Source organism: Chlorocebus sabaeus, chromosome 11 (assembly GCF_047675955.1).
Source record: "Chlorocebus sabaeus isolate Y175 chromosome 11, mChlSab1.0.hap1, whole genome shotgun sequence".
Lineage (NCBI taxonomy): Eukaryota > Metazoa > Chordata > Mammalia > Primates > Cercopithecidae > Chlorocebus > Chlorocebus sabaeus.
In genome coordinates, this window is record NC_132914.1 from 20,494,258 (window position 1) to 20,513,892 (window position 19,635).

Genomic DNA, 19,635 nt, shown 5'->3' on the forward strand with positions numbered 1-19,635 from the left:
TCTTTCCTTTATCTTAACTTTAGATAACCCGATGACAATGTGCCTAGGCAATGATCTTTTTTTGATGAATTTCCCAGGTGTTCTTTATGCTTCTTGTATTTGGATGTCTAGGTCTCCAGCAAGGCTAGGGAATTTTTCCTCAATTATTCCCCAAAATACATTTTCCAAACTTTTAGATTTTTTTTCTTCCTCAGGAACACCATTTATTCTTAGGTTGGGTCATTTAACGTAATCTCAGACTTACTGGAGGCTTTGTTTATATTTTCTTATTATTTTTTGTCTTTGTAGGATTGGGTTAATTTGAAGACCTTGTCTTTGAGCTCTGAATTTCTTTCTTCTACTTGTTCAATTCTATAGCTGAGACTTTCCAGAGCATTTTGCATTTCTCTAAGTGTGTCCAATGTTTCCTGAAGTTTTGATAGTTTTTTGTTTTTGCTATTTCCTTGAATATTTTTCCCTTCACTTCTATCATTTTTTGGATTTCTGTGCATTGGGCTTCGCCTTTCTCTGGTGCCTCCCTGATTAGCTTAATAACTAACCTCCTGAATTCTTTATCAGGTAAGTTAGGGATTTCTTCTTGGTTTGGATCCATTGCTGGTCAGCTAGTGTGATTTTTTTGGAGGGTTTTGAAGAGCCTCGTTTTGTCATATTACCCGAGTTGATGTTCTGGTTCCTTCTCATTTGGGTAGGCTCTGTCAGAGGGAAGGTCTAGGCTGAAGGCTGTTGTTCAGATTCTTTTGTCCCATGGGGTGTTCCCTTGATGTAGTACTCTCCCCCTTTTCCTGTGTATATGGCTTCCTGTGAGCTGAGCTGCAGTGATTATTATCCATCTTCTGGGTCTGGCCACCCAGCAAGTCTACCTGGCTCCAGGCTGGTACTGGGGGTTGTCTGTGCAGAGTCATGTGATGTGAACCATCTATGGGTCTCTCAGCTGTAGATACCAGCACCTGTTCTGGTGGAGGTGGTGGGGGAGGAGGGGGGTGGGGGGGGATGAAATTGACTCTATGACTCTTTGTGCTGGTTGGCCTCCTGCCAAGAGGTGGCACTTTCCAGAGAGCATCAGCTGTGGTAGTATGGAGAGGAACTGGTGGTAAGGGGGGCCCCAGAACTCCCAGGAGTGTATGCCCTTTGTCTTCAGCTACCAGGGTGGGTAGGGAAGGCCCATCAGGTGGGGGCAGGGCTAGTCGTGTTTGAGCTCAGGCTCTCCCTGGGCGGGTTTTGCTGTAACTGCTGTGGGGAATGGGCGTGAGGTTCTCCAGGTCAATAGACTTGTGTATCTAGGAGGATTATGGCTGCCTCTGCGGAGGTCATGCAGGTTGTCAGGGAAGTGGGGGAAAGCCAGCAGTCACAGGTTTCACCCAGCTCCGCGCAATCTGACCGGCTGCTCTCAATCCCACCCTAACAGCCCCAAGTCTGTTTCCAGGCAGTGGGAGAGCAGGGCTTAAGAACTTTCCCCAGGCTACCCGTCTCCCAGCTGTGAAAGAAAAAGGTTTTAGTTCTTCCCCCACCTGTGGAGTATGCACACCGGATTTGCATCGTCCCCTAAGTGCTGACCAGGAGGCTTCTCGCCCCTGACCAGGAGGCTGCTCACCTGGTTCAAATTGTTACAAAGTTCAGGTGGAGACTTCGTTTTCTCTTCGCCATTTTCTCCTGCGCCTCTGGCCGCCCTCCCAGAGGATCCCTGTGGTGCCAGGCAGAAATGGGCTGCCTGGGGGTCCAGCAAGCTCCCAGGGCGTTTCCCACTGCTTCCTCTACCCCTGTGTTCCGCTCGGCTCTCTAAATTGACTCAGCTCCAGGTAAGGTTGGAAACTTCTCTTGCAAACTAGATCTTCAGTTTCCCCAGTGGGCGTGTGTGTTCGGGGTGGAGGATCTCCCTTTCCCACTTCTGCAGCTTGGGCACTCACAGTATTTGGGGTGTCTCCCGGGTCCTGCAGGAGCAGCAGTCCACTTCCTTCAGAGGTCTGTGGGTCCTGGGGATTCCTAGTTTGTTCTTGCAGTTGTTTCAGAGGTAAAATTCACAGTGCGATCCTTCACACGCTGCTCTGTCCGTCTGAATCGGAGATGCAATCTAGTCCTGCCTCTCGTCCGCCATGGTGATTCTTCGATGCTTTTTAAATGCTATTTTTCAAATTATATTTTCTATTTGTTGCCAGTATATATAATCTATAGTCATGCTTTTTCTAAAATGATAAGACTTTAGTAAGGAATAAATATTTACTTCTAATATAGAATATTGACTATTAATGGCATACATATTCAAAAGGTAACAATTAGAACAACACCTAAAATCCGCAACTGTTCTCAGCCTTTGCCTAGTCTGATTACGATTCTTGTTCCGCACTGAGCAGAAGTGTAACAATTCCTCTTTCCAAACGTCATTGATGGTAGAAGATCCCTAGATCTGTGCATGATTTCCCAGATACTTTAAAAGTTGCTACAACTTTTAGCTGTTGTCTGTTCCATATTGATGATGACCAGTGACCAGCTCTTGGTAGCTACCTAGATCCTTTTTGTATCTTCTCTTCCTCTTTGCCTGGGGTATTATGTTCTGTGTAGAAAGTCTACAGTTTTTTTTCCCTCAGTAAGAAGAGATTAGGAGCTTCATTTTCATCACATGATCCTCCTTTGATCTAAGCAGATTTCTTTTTCATATACATCCTCTCTTTCTCACTGAAGTCTTTAAAATGCAAGCTTGTATATACAATATTTGTTTCATTTGAGTGTATATTATATATATTCACTGACTGTTTTAAGATTATCTTTTAATTCATTTGTTTTTCCTCAAGATATGACTGGGAACTACTTGTGTCACAACCAGTCATGGTGCTTGTTAAAAGTGCAGAATTTTTAGTTTCTCTCCAGAGCTATGAATAAGCTGTTCTGAAGATGGGGTTCAGGGACCATTTTATTTTATATTTTGTTTTGTTTTATTTATTTTTGAGTCTGTCTTTTAACTTTGAGATAGGTCTTACTCTGTTGCCTAGGCTGGAGTGCAGTGGCGCTACAATAACTCACTACAGCCTTGAACTCCTGGGCTCAATTGATCCTCCCTCCTCAGCCTCCCAAGTAGCTATAAATCTTTTAAACAAACAAAAAAGACCAGTTGTTTGGAAGCAACTTATCCTGATGTATCAAAACTGTAGGCATGAAGAACCCTAAGAAGTGCCATTTAAGGCATTAGAAATAATTTCACATAGAAATTCATGCTTCATTTTAGTGGTGAGTCATTCCAAAAACATCCAGTGCTTGAACTGGGAGGAAGTGAGAGATAGTAATGTGCTCTTTTCGGTGACTTAAAAACTGTTCTCTGCTGAAGAATGCTTGGGTTTAACGCTTGCCATCTTTTTTCCTATGAAGGGGGGTGAAGTGGATGTTGAGAAGTGCACTCAAATTCCCCTTCAGCACCGAGGGACTTTATTTCCCCATTGGTTGCCCTCTGATGAAGAAGGCCACTTTGCCAAGGTCATGACTGCTTCCTGAGGTAGCCTGCATCCAACGACAGGTTGATATCTGGTATAAAGACCCAACCACCCGTCCCAACTCAGAACAACATCACAGAACTAGTCCAGCCTCAGAACTGCCTGTGAGTCAGCTGAGTCTTTCTTGAGATGGCATCTCTGCCCAGTTTCTCACTCTGCCCAATCCTGCTTCATTTCCTTATCCCATAGTTATCAATCACTCCCAGACAAACTTCCTGCATGCTAACCTCTGACTCCAAGGCTGTCTCCCATGGCATCCAACCTGCAATATGGGGTATTGAGAAGGCATATTTTCATAGTTGTAGGGTGGAAGTCACAATTAGTGTACACAGTGGGTTTAAATACTGATAAGCATAGTAACGATTCCCAGTTGTAGAATATTAAAGAGACCCTAGAGATTCAGGAGTTATTTAGATCAGTAGTTCTTAAACTTGTACCTAGATATGTACCAGAATGTCTTCAACAGAGTTTTTTTTTTTTTTGAGGCGGAGTCTCGCTCTGTCGTCCAGGCTGGAGTGCAGTGGCCAGATCTCGGCTCACTGCAAGCTCCGCCTCCCGGGTTTACGCCATTCTCCTGCCTCAGCCTCCCGAGTAGCTGGGACTACAGGCGCCCGCCACCGCGCCCAGCTAGTTTTTTTTAAGTTTTTAAAATATGATTTCCTCAGCTTTACTCCAGACTTTCTAAAGCATGATCTTTAGGGGTGGGACCCAAGATTAAAAAAATAATTTGCGGCAGGTGTGGTGGCTCACACCTGTAATCCTGGCACTTTGGGAGGCTGAGGTGGGCAGATCACTTGAGGTCAGGAGTTCGAGACCAGCCTGCCCAACATGGTGAAACCCTGTCTCTACTAAAAATACAAAAATTACCTGGGGGTAGTGACGCAAGCCTGTAATCCCAGCTACCGGGATGGCTGAGGCACAGATAATTGCTTGAACCTGGGAGATGGAGGTTGCAGTGAGCCGAGATCGCACCACTGCACTCCAGGCTGGGTGACAGAATGAGACCCTGTCTCAAAATAATAATAATAATATAATTTCTTGGTGATTTTGGTGAAAACAGTCTATAGATCAGCACTTTAAAAATGATTGGCCAGGAATAAAAAGTTTATAAGTGAGAAAAAATTACAACCCCAAGTGCCTAAGCCCTTATTTTCACTACATGTATTTTTAATGACTGAAGATTAGGGTCCTACTGAATATGGAGACACGTAAAAAGTGCCGGGTAAATGGAATGAATGAGAGAACAAACCTGCCATCCTCATACAGTTTAATTATTGCCTCTCTTGTGGAGGTGGTCATGTCTAATAACCCATGGGACATTTAGACAAACATTAGCAGACTCTATGACCAATATAGGAAAAAACTCATACTAAAGCAGCTCCTGCAATGCACAGATTGCCTCAGGAAGTACTAGTGAGTTTTCCATCATTTAAGGCCATTCAAGCAGAATATGGATGGCCTATTGTTCCTTCAGCAGGGATTTCTGCACAGGGAAAGAAGATTAGATTGTCTGGAAGAGTCTATGATGCAAAAGACAGATGGGGAATCTATATCATCAGAGAGGAGAGAGGACAATTTCAGTGGGAATGCTTAAGTAAGGCCTGAAAGCATTTAGCTATGATTTTCAGCACATCAATCTTGGAAGAGAGTATGTATGACCTTTGCTGGGCTTATAGAGAAAAATGAATGAGTGCTGTGATATTTCTTCAAAAAAATTAACACTGGTTAATCTTACATGGAAAGGATACTATAGGAAGGCTGTGTGTGTGTGTGTGTGATACAGTATGAGTGGTCACTTTCCCACCCTCTACCCAGGACAGTTCACATAGTCAGATTCCACTGGTACTCTAATTGAGACAGCAAAGCTGTTTTTCTAAATGAAATTCAAGTTTTTCCCCAAGAGATGAGCTCAGAACAAAAATGGGATTCTGTTGTCTTATAGAACAACTCAATACAGGTCACAGTGGGATAAGTTTCACATACTTAATTGAATCTTTTTGTGAATGGCATTCCTTAATGAATTTTTAATAGAAGATACAGTGTTTTCATTTAGTAGCAACAAAAAGAATTGCTTCATAAACATTTTAATAGAGAATTTATATATTGAAAGCTGTAATGCTTACTCAAGAGGTTATCATGTTTATTCCCCAAAAGCAGATGGCATCAGTATGTGGCCTCCAGGTATTGTCCTTAAAGTCTCCGTTGTGTGAATGGACAGAAGAGCTTGTTAAAATTCCTTTTTGAAAAGAATCCATTTGGGGAAGAAGTACATTATCAGGGTAATTTTTGAAGGCAAATATTCAATCATTTTGATTTAAACTCGGTGATCAGGAAACAAAGCATGCTGTAGTAGAATAATGAAACGATAATTCTGGAATTGGTGTTATTACCTTTAACAAGTTGTGTGATCGTTAATCTCTTTTCTCTCGGAATACTGAAATCTTCTTGATATAGTTTGGCTCTGTGTCCCCACCCAAATCTCATCTTGAATTGGAATCCCCCGCTGTTCAGGGAGGAGGTGATTGGATGGGGGGTGGTTTCCCCCATGCTGTTCTTGTGATGGTGAGTGATTGCTCATGAGATCTGATGGTTTTATAAGGATCTGGCATTTCCCCTGCTTGCACTTCTTTCTCCTGCTGCCATGTGAAGAAGGTCTTTGCTTCCCCTTTGCCTTCTGCCATAATTGTAAGTTTCCTGAGGCCTCCCCAGCCATGCGAGACTGAGTCAATTAAAACTCCTTTGTTTATAAATTACACAGCCTTGGGTAGTATCTTTATAGAAATGTGAGAACGGACTTATACATTCTGCATCTGTGAAATATTAGGATAGCTAATCTTTAGGGGCACTTTCACTTGTAAAATAGAACCTGATATTACCTGAGAATTTAGTGTAGGACTCATCAGCAAACCTACTTTCCTGGTTCTACTTATTACATGTAGATGAAAATCCATGAATCCATGCTCTTAATTACCTCTGCAAATGATGAAATCTCTATCATAGAGTTACTCTGAAGATTAAAATGAAGAATGAGATAATATATTTAGAGTAATTAGCACAGTGCCTTGGTATAGCATAGAAAATGTGTAATAAATGTTCCCCCCAACCTCTTTATTATTTAGTCCTATAATCTCAGTGACAATGAAACTAGGTGCTTTCTAGGTGTAAACACTTAATATTCCAAATTAAACATTTCAGGGTTTTTTTGGTGGTTATGACTGATGTAAAATTAAAGCTAAAGTCCCTATTCTTCAAGGCTTTATTTGAAATTTAGTGGAACTTCTCTTATGGATAAATTGTATTGGTATTTACATTCAAATATGACATGTTTTTCTTTAAATTTTTTTCACTGTAAAACTAACTTAAGGCCAGGTGCAGAGGCTCACACCTATAATGCAGCAATTTGGGAGCCCAAAGCAGGAGGATTGCTTGAGCCCAGGAGTTCAAGGCTGGCCTAGGCAACATAGCAAGATCATGTCTCCACAAAAAAATACAAAAATTAGCTGGGCATGGTGGTGTGTGCTTGTAGTCCCAGCTACTTGGGAGGCTGAGGTGGGAGGATTGCTTAAGCCACGGAGGTTGAGGCTGCAGTGAGCCATGATTGCATTACTGTACTCTAGCCTGGGCAATCGCATTACCTTACTCTAGAGAAAGACCCTGTATCAAAAAACAAAAACAGAAACAAAAAGCCTAACTTATGTATAAAATAAAACTAGGAAGTAGGAAAAAATTTTTCCTTCCAAATATATTGGCCATTAATGTTAACATTTTAGTATATTTCTTTAACATTTATTTCATATTTCGGTTTTTTAAAACTTTGATTATACCATGTGGTAGATATAATTTAAAATTCTGTTTTTATCAACTAATATTATAAGCACATCTCACATAATTTGGTATCTTTACACACATTTTAATAGATGCAAACATTTTAACAATTGTTCTAAATGCTTATTTGTTTTTCAAATGACATTTTTGGAATTTTCTACAGTTATATCGTCCCCAAATATAGATTTTACCTTTTAATAACTTCATGTTCTCAAGAATTGTCAGTGGTTTGGTGTAGTTGAATCAAGGCTTCACAGGGTGGCAGTCAGAGATAACACAGGAGAGATAAAGTGGATCTTGATCACGAAGTCCCCTGAATGTTATGCTAATATTTTTGGGCTTTATTCTGTAGAAATGAAGAGATGTGAACAATGAAATTAAATTCTTACCTTACTCCATACACAATATCAATTCCATATGGATTAGGAATTAAATGTGAAAGGCAAAAATTAATACAATTAGAAGAAAAGAGGACTACCTTTATGACCTAAGCATATGGAATAATTTATAAAACAAACATAAAAGATGTAATCCATAGATTTTCACTAACAAATATTTATTGAATGCCTACTAAACCGGACACTATTCTATGTACTTTTGATGTATCAGGGGACTAAACAGAAAAGACAAAAATCTCTCCCCTCATGTAATTTTCTATTCTTAGGCTTTATAAAAAATAAACACAATATTTAATAAATTATATAGTATATGAGAAGATGAAGCCAGATGTGGTGGCTCACACCTGTAACCCCAGTACTTTGGCAGCCTGGGGTGGGTTGATCACTGGAGCTCAGGAGTTTAAGACCAGCCTGGGCAACATGGCAAAACCCTGTCTCTATGAAAAATACACAAATTAGCCGGGCATAGTAACATGTGCCTGTAATCCTAGCTACTTGGGAGGTTGAGATGGGAGGATGGCTTGAGCCTGAAAGGTCAAGGCTGCAATGAGCCATGACCATACCCCTGCTCTCCCGCCTGGGCAACAGAGCAAGATCCTGTCTCAATCAATCAATCAATCAATTAAAACAAGAAGGAAACTTAGATCTTCCAGGGCCTCACAAGTGTGTTCAGGAGCTGAGGGCGTCACTTCCAGCTCTGATGTTTTGGACCCTTTCCACAGCTTACTCAGGTGTGATGTATCCAGCTGGCAATCTCTGGTAGTTTAATGACGTCGGGTTGCACTAAATATTTCACCTGTGGAAGGTATCCAAGTCACATGGTGGCAAATCTGTCTGCAGCAACCTCAACTCTTGCCTCCTCAGAAGAAAGAATTCAGCTTGTCCTGGATATCCCTCCAAAACTTAGTCCCGGTTGTCTTCATTTTTCTATCAGTTTCCTTGTTTTAGTGCTCTGACTCCCGTTCCCTGGATGTAAGTACTATCTATATGTTGATGGTTTCCACATTTGGTTTCCGGCCCAGAACTTCAGGTTTATATATCCAACTGCCTACATGACAACTTCACATGGATGTACTATAAACATCTTAAACATAAAATATTCAAAACTTCTCATTTCTCCCATCAAACCTACCTCAACCAGTCTTCCTCTATTCAATTGATGCCAATTCCATTCTACCAGTTACTCATAATTTGATTTCCTGTTGCAACCTGACTCTATCTCATGTAATTTTCCTCATCATGTTCCAGCTTCACTGGGCTGCTTTTTGTACTTCTTAACTCTCAGATTCCCACTGAACAACCTTGGCACTGGTTGTTCCCACTGCTTGGAATATTCGTCCATATGGTGACCTCCCTCAGTGTTTTCAAGTCTTTGCTTAAATGCAATTTTCTCAATGAAGTCCTCTCTTACTATACAGTGGAACTTCACAGCCATTGATCATTATTGCCTAGGTATTTTATTGTGTGTGTTTTTAAAATTTTTTTTAGAGATGGGTTTTTGCCATGTTGTCCAGGCTGGCCTCAAACTCCTGGGCTCACGTGATTCTCCCACCTCAGCCTCCTGAAGTGCTGGAATTACTGGCATGAGCCACAGCACCCGGCCTGGTGATTTTTTTCCCCTTTGTTTTAGAGCAGGAGTGGAAGTTTATTAAGAAGCTTTAGAACAGTAAGGAAAGAAAAGGAAAGAAGGAAAGTACACTTGGAAGAGAGTCAAGTGGGTGACTTTAGAAACCAAGCGTGCGGCTTGACCTTTTGACTGGGGGTTTTATACGCGGGCATACTTCCGGGATCTTGCGTTCCTCCTCTCCACTCCTGAGATCTTACTGGGAAGCTGCTGATCAGTTTCAGGTGTTTCCTATCTACATCTATTAGTAGACCGACTTTCTCTGGCACTGGCTGTGACCAATCATTACTTTACAGTTAACAACTGCCTGACCATCACCTGATGGTCACCCAGCACTCCTGGTGTGCGGGTGCGCGCATGCGTGTGCGTGTGCGCCCTCTCCTGGCCTGCTCATACCTGACTAGCTATCCACTGCACCATTTCCACCCTCAGGATTCCAAGACCCCAAATCTTTGGGGGAAAATGGGCCAAGGTCAGTCTTCTATAACTGCTTTCTGTTGACAGACGGGTGCTGGTGGTGGTTCTGTGGCTTTTGTCCTCTTGCTAGCTGTCAGGGCACCGTTGGTTCTGTGAGTTGGTGAAAGCAGTATTCATCCAGGTTCAAGGGAGACGGGGCAGAATTTCGCCTCTGTCGTGTCCCACTGAGAGGCAATCTAGAGGCCCCCTGTAGACAGGTGACTCTTGAATATTGAGAGGACGGTATTCCTCACTGAGGACCATCTGGAGCTTGATGGGCGCAACTTTGAGGTGAACAGACATTACTTTCTGCTTAAAGAGGAACCTCAGATCTTCCAGGGCCTCACAAATGTGTTCAGGAGCTGAGGGCGTCACTTCCAGTACTCGTGTTTTGGACCCTTTCCACAGCTTACTCAGGTGTGATGTATCCAGCTGGCAATCTCTGGTAGTTTAAGGACATTGAGTTGCACTAAATATTTCACCTGTGGAAGGTATCCAAGTCACATGGTGGCAAATCCGTCTGCAGCAACCTCAATTCTTGCCTCCTCAGAAGAAAGAATTCAGCTGAGGATCATAGGCAGAAAAAGAGACAGAGGCAAGTTTCAGAGCAGAAGTGGAAGTTTATTAAAAAGCTTCAGAACAGTAAGAAAAGGAAAGGAAGAAAAGGAAAAGTGGCAGAGGGCCAAGCAGGTGCCTTGAGAAACCAAGTGTGCCCCTGGTGATATTTTAATTCTATAAATTATTTCTTGCTTATTAGCTAGAATATTTTTATAAAAATGAATGGCCCTTCATCAATTACTTGATTATCCTGAGGTATAATTTTTACAGCAGAGGTGGGATGAATACTTGATTCTTTTATGAGAAAGACTGTTAACTATTGATTGAATATTTTTAATGATTATAAGATCATTCAGCCTTTCAACTCCCTTCAGAGTTATATTCTGATTTGTGACACATTTTATTTTTCTTTTAATTTTAACTCCATAATCTGGTTACTATAATAATTTTAATAATTATATTTTATATTAATAAAATAGTTTTAATAATTATATTTTATATTATTAAAATAGTTTTAATGTTGCTCCTTCCTTACATTGGAGGTATTTCTCTTATAATCAGTAAAGGGCTGTTTTTGCCTTTTAACAGAATAATCAATTCCATATGTCTTTATTGTAATTACTGATATATTTGTATTCATTTCTATCATCTAATTTTGGGTTTTTAATATAGCCTGCTTTATTTCTCTGTTTTCTTCACTATTTTTGCCTACTTTTGGATTAACCTCTTTTTCTTTATTCTTATATCCCCCTCTATTAATAAAGATATTATACATATTCTTGTACTCTTTTTGTAGTTACCCTTCTGCTGAACATTACAAAGACACAGAATGCTTAAATTGTGATCAACCTGCTTAGAAATGAGTCTAGCATTTGTATTTCACTTCTTAAGAACTAAGATTTTAGTATTAGTTTTCTTAAGAAGTAAAATATTAATATTTGAATCCCCAAATTAGATATTATTGCTATTGATTTATACGTGCTTTTTCAGATTCATCTCATGTTTACCATTTTCTTTGATTGCTAGCATATTTTGCATCTCAGACCTCCCTTAAATGCTGTTTTCTTTTTCATGAAGTTCGCATTTTAGGCATTCCTCTAGTCATATCTGTTGATAATCCCTTTGAGTTTCTGTTCTTTTGTAAATGCCCTTATTTCAACTTAATTTTGGAAAGATAGTGTTAATGGAAAATATAGTTTTACCTGAAAGTTTCTCTCTTGGCATTTTGAAGATATTTCACTATTCTTTTAGCTTCTGTTGTTGCTCTTGAGAGATTAGTCCTCAGTATGTTGTCCTATTGTAGGTAATATGATTTTTTTTCTCCTCTCTGGTGGCCTGTAAAATTTTCTTTGTCTTGGAGTTTTACAAATTCACAACATGTGTTATAGTGTGAATTTCTTCCTTTATTTGCCTTCTTTGGATTTGTCGTCTCTTGATTCTGAGGACTTATAATATCCTTAAAAAAATTCTGGGAAATCATTAGCTTTTACGTTATTTAAATATTGTTTTCCCCTTTCTAATCTCTCTTGAAATTGTAATTATTAAATTCTTTGATTTTCCATCTCATGGTTTCTCTGTGATGTCTCTGTACATTTTCTTACTCTATTTTCTCTCTATTCTTCCTGTTTCTTAATCATCTTTTCTTTTTCATATTTTCCATCTGAGAAATTTCTAAATAATTTCTTCAAAAATATTTCCCAGCTGTCTAATTCTCCCTTCAGATTTGTTTATTTATCTATTTAACCTGACATTAAATTTCTAATTTCAATTGTATTTTCATTTGTAGAAGTTCTATTTGGTTCTGTCTTCAAGTCTGCATGATCAATTTTGATAGTCTCTTCTGCCTTAATTTATACATTCGTATAATTTTTTATGTATTTTTCTGTCTCTGGTTATTCAAAAATATGTAATTGCTGCATATATGATCCTACATCTTCTTGATTCTGCTGATTTTGAGTCATGATTGCTTGTTTTTCCATTGTGTTGTTTATTGTTGAGCTCCTAACCTTGAAATTTTATTTTTGGAAATTATTTGAGAGGTGAGTTTAAATGTGTTTCTCCAGAGATAATATGTGTTTGCTTTTGCTTTTGCCAGGTGCCTGGGGGGCACTACTGATCTAGGACTATTTTAAACTTACTTTCAGTTTGGAATTTTTCCAATGGCAGAGGCAATAGAAATTCTATTCTTGGTCCCATACAAGGGAAGGCCTGTAATTATAAGATCCTAGGTGAGAATTTTTATCTCTCTTCTCCCAGAGTCAAGGCTATGGCAGTAAACTTATTGTATCTTCCTATAAGGCTTTGCACCTAATTCACTCACTTATGCCTTTAGGCAGGATTATATGATCTGATTCTCCACTTCGTAAAACATTAAAAAAAAAAAAAAAAAAAAAAAAATTCAGGCGTTGTCCTTTTCCCCTTGTGTGTAAGTTCCATTAAAACCCAATTTCCAGGCAACCAGGGATCAATCCAGCTGGATTCCTAATTTCATTTTTTTGAATTTCAAATTCCCACTTTCAAATTTTGGTCTCTTAGAATCTATTTTTGTTCTGCCACCTTACTCATATGTTTTAAAAGTTGTTTTTGCTGAAACCATAAAGATTCTACATTGGCTTAGGCAAAGACTTCATAACCAATAACCCAAAAGCAAATGCAACAAAAACAAAGATAAATAGATGGGATTTAAGTAAACTAAAAATCTTCTGCACAGCAAAATAAACAATCAGCAGAGTTAACAGACAACACACAGAGTGGGAGAAAATCTTCACAATCTCTACATCCAACAAAGGACTAATATTCATAAGCTACAAAAAACTCAAATCAGCAAGGAATAAAAGACAATCCCATCAAAAAGTGGGCTACGAGCATGAATAGGTAATTCTCAAAAGATGATGTACAAATGGTCAACGAGCATATGGAAAAATGCTGAACATTACTAATGATTGAGGAGATGCAAATCAAAACGACAATGTGATGCCATGTCACTCCTGCACGAATGGCTGTAATAAAAAAATAATAGATGTTGGTGTGGATGTGGTCAAAAGGGAACACTTCTACACTACTGGTGGGAATGTAAACTAGTACAACCACTATGGAAAACAGTATGGACATTTCTTAAAGAACTAAAAGTAGAACTACCATTTGATCCAGCAATCCCACTACTAGATATACCCAGAGGAAAATAAGTCATTAGATGAACAAGATACTTGCACCTGCATGTTTATACCAGCACAATTTGTGATTGCAAAAATATGGAACCTGCCCAAATGCCCATCAATCAATGAGTAGATAAAGAAAATGTGAGATAGATAGATAGATAGATAGATACTACTCAACCATAAAAAGGAATGAAACAATGACATTCACAACAACCTGGATGGAATTGGAGACTTATTCTTGTATTTTCTCACTCATAGGTGGGAGCTAAGCTATGAGGTTGCAAAGGCGTAAGAATGATACATTGGACTTTGGGGACTTGGGGGAAAGAATTAGAGGTGGTGAGGGATAAAAGACGACACATTGGGTATAGTGTACACAGCTTGGATGATGGGTGAACCAAAATCTCCAAAATCACCACTAAAGAACTTATTCATGTAATCAAATACCACCTATTCCCCAAAAACCTATCAAAATAAAAAAAATTTTAAAAACGCATGCTTCAAATTTTTAAAAAAGTTGTTTTTGTATTTTATCTAGATAAACCTGGTATGGAAGAAATAAAAAATCTAAATAGATGAGAAACCATGGAAGAAATGTAATATTTTAAAGAACTATCTTAAAAAATGAATTCTAGATTCAGAAGATTTTGAGTGAGTACTAGAAAATTGTTATGAAACAGATACTCTTCATGTTCTATAAAATTTTCCAGAGCATAGGAAAAGAATATCCTAACACAAAACCCAGTGAAGATGTTCCAGTAAAATTTCTGGGTCAGTTTCCTTTGTGCATATTGACTTCTAAATCTTGAACAAAATTCTGTCAAGCAATATGTTAAAAAATAAATACAACATCAGGCTGGTTGCAGTAGTATACCTATAGTCCCAACTGCTCAGGAGGCTGAGGTGAGAGGATCACTTGAGCCCAGGAATTTGAATTCAGCCTGATCAACATAGTGACAGCCCATCTATTAAAACAAATGACATCTTTAAACAGGATTTATTTCAGGAACATAATCAGGGAATCTAACATTATAGTACAACATGTTAATAAAAATCTATATTATCTCAATAATTCCAGAAAAGGTATTGAGAATATTCAGCACACATTTAGCATAATTGTTTAGTTCCCGGGAGTAGAAACACTCACAGCATAATTAAATGTACTTATTTTGAAATCAATAATTAATGTATTACTTCATGGTAAGATGTGGTTTAGAACTAAAGAAAAATGTCAAATTGGTGATTTCATTTAAGAATCATAATTTTTGTAGCTCAAAATGGGAAAAAATGGAATCACTAAATGAGAGGAAGGTTGTAGTTGGAAGAGAAAGCACTGGAGAACAGAACTTTGGGAGTGCCTGCAATGGGTAGGTAGAAACTGAGAAAATGTGGTGAAAGAGCTTGTGGTGAGAGAGAACCTGGGCAGTATAGCTTATTGGAAAATGTAGTGAGGAAAGTGTTTTAAGAATAAGACAAGGCCAAATGATGTAATACCATAGAGCAGTTGAGAAAGAGAAGGACGAAGGAAAAGCCATTGAAGTTGGCTGTTAGGACGTTATTGGTGACTTTCCAGAGAGGTGTCTTAATAGAGAGCTCTGGATAGAATCCAGATTGTAGTTTATTGAGATATAGCCTGAAAATGAAATAGATACAGTCATTATAGACTTCACCTTGTTTAGTGGTAAAGAGTAGGAGAGCAACAGATGCACATTAAGGACAAAAATAGACCTCAAGGTTTTGTTTTTGTTTTTGTTTTTGAAACAGGCAATGGTATTTATAGATTAAAAGGAAAGAAACTTTTTTTAATGGAGAGATTAAAGATTTTAATGAAATAAAGTCAGATATTTATAAAGTAAAAGGAAGGAAGCTTTCAGATGGAGAGATTAAAGACTTTGATAAAATATTGTTTTGGAGAAGTCAGGAAACCACAGGGTAAAGTACTAAGTGTAGTATGAATTAATCTTAATGGAAAGAGACACTTTATTTTCTAAGAAAGGAAGAAAGGAGAAAAGTATGTGTGAGCATACAAAGAAATTTAGGAGTGGGAGGAGGAAGGTTAAGGGTAAAAATAATTAGCCTTGATTTCTGTGAAGTGAGGTCATTTATTGAGATTAAAGATAGCATGAGTAGGCTTTTAGAGACTTAAAAAATGTAGGAAACATCCTCTAATTTTCTTTGGGAGTGTCTGATGATAAGTTAATCAGGGATGATTAAAACACAACTTAGGAGAATTAAGTGATGAGCTGAAATGCAGTGTCATCTGAAATTTGTTTCTATTATGGTATAATTATATATATTTTAGGCCGGGTCTCCCAGAGAGCAAAAGTCTGAAATAGAAATTCGTAAGCAGGAAGTTGACTGGAGAGTACTCTCAGGATTAACACCTGTGGTGGAAGAGAAGGAAGCAGGATTGTGCAAAAAAGAGTTGATTAGGTTATGATGCATTCTCAACACAGGCCAATGGTTGGGGTGGGTGTCCTGCAGATTCTTGTGTTGAGGTGAGTGGGCCAGGCTGTTATAAAGCCATGTTGATCTATCATTGTTGCAGGCAGCCCCTAGTAAGGAAGTGTGACTTGGCAAGGAACCTCTTTTTAGTTGAGGGCTGCTAGCTGGCAACACTTCTGCATCAGGGAAAACAAATCTGAGCACCGGAGGGACTGGGTTCCATATCACAGCATACACTTTGGACCACCCCTTCTGCCACTCAAAACCAGTTTTATTTTCATATAACTTCTGGGAGCAGGTCCTCTATGACTGTGCTGGGCTCCTTTCCATGGGAGAAGCTTACAAGAGGAAAGTTAGTGGGATGGAACTGCTGTCTCTTTCACTGAGCTGGGTTTGAGTGGCAATGGATTTTAATCAACTCCTTTCTCTGTTATCCATGATAGGTTCCCCTTGTCCTCAGCTTGCATCTCTTTTGGTTTTAGTGGCTTATCTTTTGGGATACTTAGGTCCTCATCTCTGAGATATCTGAGCTCCTGGTTACCATGCCCCTTTCAAGCAATAGCTGCTGGACTCACCAATTTACCTTCAAATTTGGACAAAGCACACATTCAGAGATGCCCAGATGGATTAGCTGGATGCCAAATATTATATTCCTTCCCACCCTCTTTCTGATAATCAGAGTCAATTATTCTTGACAGGACAATGTTTGTTCTTCTTGTATACTGCTTCCTTGGCATGAGGATTCCAAAGTGCCTGATTATCAACCATAGATTAAAAATTACTGGGTCTTGGCCAGGTGCAGTGGCTCATGCCTGTAATCCCAGCACTTTGGGAGGCCAAGGTGGGTGGATCACCTGAGGTCAGGAGTTCTAGACCAGCCTGGCCAACATGGTGAAACCCCCATCTCTACTGAAAAATACAAAAATTAGCTGGGCATGGTGGCAGGTGCCTGTGATCCCAGCTACTCAGGAGTTTGCAGCAGGAGAATCGCTTGAACCCGGGAGAAGGAGGTTGCAGTGAGCTGAGATTGTGCCATTGCACTCTAGCCCAGGTAGCAGAGCAAAACTCCATCTCAAAAAAAAAAAAAAAAAAAAAAAAAAAAAAAAAAATTGGGTCTCCTTTGGGATCCAGGAACCTCTAAACCTACAGAAACCAGCATTGCAGGATGGGAAGTACAAGTTCCACAGATGGGGCACTGGGATTAGGATTAAAGGTAAGTGGAACAACTCCTACTTCAACCCCTTGGTTCCCAGATCACTGAGTTCCTCCCTTAGGAGACAGAGTACCATATAAGGGTCACTGATTTGGAGTACATGGAGTCCTCACAGATGGTGCCCTATCCTTGCAAGGCATTGGCTCTGAACCGGAAGCTCAGCTGTGACATTAACAGCCTCTTGGTTGCTCTGTTAGGCCAACAGCTTCTGGATGGTATGGTTGGTAGTGGTATAGGGGATTCCACTGCCACACTTTTGCTGTGAAGTGTGTCTCTGAGTCTACTGTGAGTGACGTGTTGGCAGATCATATACACTGAAAACCCTCATTGATGATATTAGCTCTTGCCCTGTAGGCACAGAAGTCAAACTCATACTCATATTATGTGGCTATTGTAGTCAAAATTAATCACCGTCCTCTTCAAAGTGGAAAGGGTTCATTGTTTCTATTTGCTATCAGATGTCTGGTTGGTTTCTTTGAGAAATGGAGTTTAGTATTGGTGGAGGGTTGCACATTCTGCAGTGGCAGAACGTAGGTTACCCTTGGCGAGTGGGAGGCATCCTGTTGGAGCCTTCATAGTCTCCTTCTACTATTGCTACTACATTTATACACCCATAATTCAATACCGGGCGGGCCAGTGACAGACTCTGGCTGATACCATCTGGTTGACTAATTCTATTTGGTTGTTGAATTGTCTTTCCTGTGTTGAATGCTCTTTGGAGGGCATTAATAATGCAAATATATTTACGCTTAATGCCCATTCCTGTAAGTATATCCAAATGCCTTTTCCTCTCTGAAGATTTTCTGATCCTTCAAATTTTCTGCAATCAGCTGTTTACCAACTGGTAACTGTTTACTAACTGGCCAAGCCATATGCTGCTGCCCACTTCTCTTTTTCACACAAAGTATATGACCAGGCACACTGACTGCAGCTTTGTCTATTAGGATTTCCTTTCACTGCTGTCTTTTAAGATCACCCTGTTATGCAGCTGCAGTCTATTTTTTACTGTCTGTCACAGAGTGAGCTGGCTATCTGTGAACCAAGCTCAAGTTTGATTCCTTCATCAATCGTCATCCACTGGGTAAGCTGAAACTCCAGTAAACAGTAGCAGATGATAGGGAGCATCTGGGGCACAAGTAACATTCCACCAGCCCTGCTTTCTCCTAATCCTGGATGGACCATTTCCATCTAACTCTGGGACAAGGTGGCAAATGTATACTGTTGTCCATTCTCAGTGAAGTAAAACTTGTGATTATGCTTTCAGATAAGTATGGAAAAGAATAAATTCATCATATCAAAGGCAGATATCACATCTGACACAGCATCTTCAAAGACAGCCTTCAGGATCGCTCTAGGATTTGTACAAACTACACTGGTAAATTAAACGAAGCTATATGGTGGGGAGCGTTACCCCTGCAGGTCTTTAAAAATGCAGTAACCTCTATCGTTCTCTTAGGGACATGATACTATTTTAACTGACCATCTTGGCCAGAGGGTGGGCAAGGCAGTTTCAGAGACTTTCACTTGGCCTTCATTTTCACTACAATAGTGCTTGCTCCATAGGCCAAGGAACAAACATTGGGCTTCTGCAAACTACCAACTGTATTTTAATATATTTGAGGACCAGGGAAATGACCATTGTGCAGATCCATGAACCCACTGGACCCGTATAAACTGGAATGGGCCAACATTGTATTTATTACCTGGCCTCAGATACCATCCTCTAACCGATTAAAGTATTGTGATTCCCTGGGTACAGATGTTATCTCAGACTCTATCCTACAGTCCTCAAAATGTTCCAGTATTTCCTTTTCCTCAACATATGATTGCCCAGATAAATGGTGGAAGCTCCTTTGCAGAAAGGCTAGGAGAATTGTTGCCATTTACAATTGTCATGTTGCAGGGTTCTTCCTCTTGGAAACCCAGCCTCTACTCCAGTGAATATAGTGAGTCTGAAAACAGGACAAGGGATTGTGCCTTTTTATTCAGTTGGCTGCCCTCAGTGTCCTGATCCTTCATCTTAGTTGTTTATATTTTTTGCTTGTACAGATTGAACAATGATCTTTTTGGCACCCTATCTACTTTGCTTCAAGGGATGCATGTTTTATGAACCATCTCCATAACTCTGTGTCCACCTAGCTTGTCACTAATTATTAAAATTACCTAATTCACCTCTGGTGAATAAGCGGTGCCACCTGGCCTTTATTATTTTGAGATTATATCATTCCCATTACTAGCAATGAACCCAGTTTTGTCACTTCTTCCTGTACCATCAGCCATGGCCTATGGATGAGTGCCACCACTGTGCTTCTCAGTGACCCTGGTGCCCCTCTTACCAGTACATATTTTATTTCTTTGGTAAATGGAGTAATGCTTGGGTCTTTCCACAGATAATAGTTACTTGGTGGGTTTTCTGACTTCATCTCCTCTTGCATCCTCACTTCACAGAGCCACATGCCCCTTCTGCTATCTGACATGG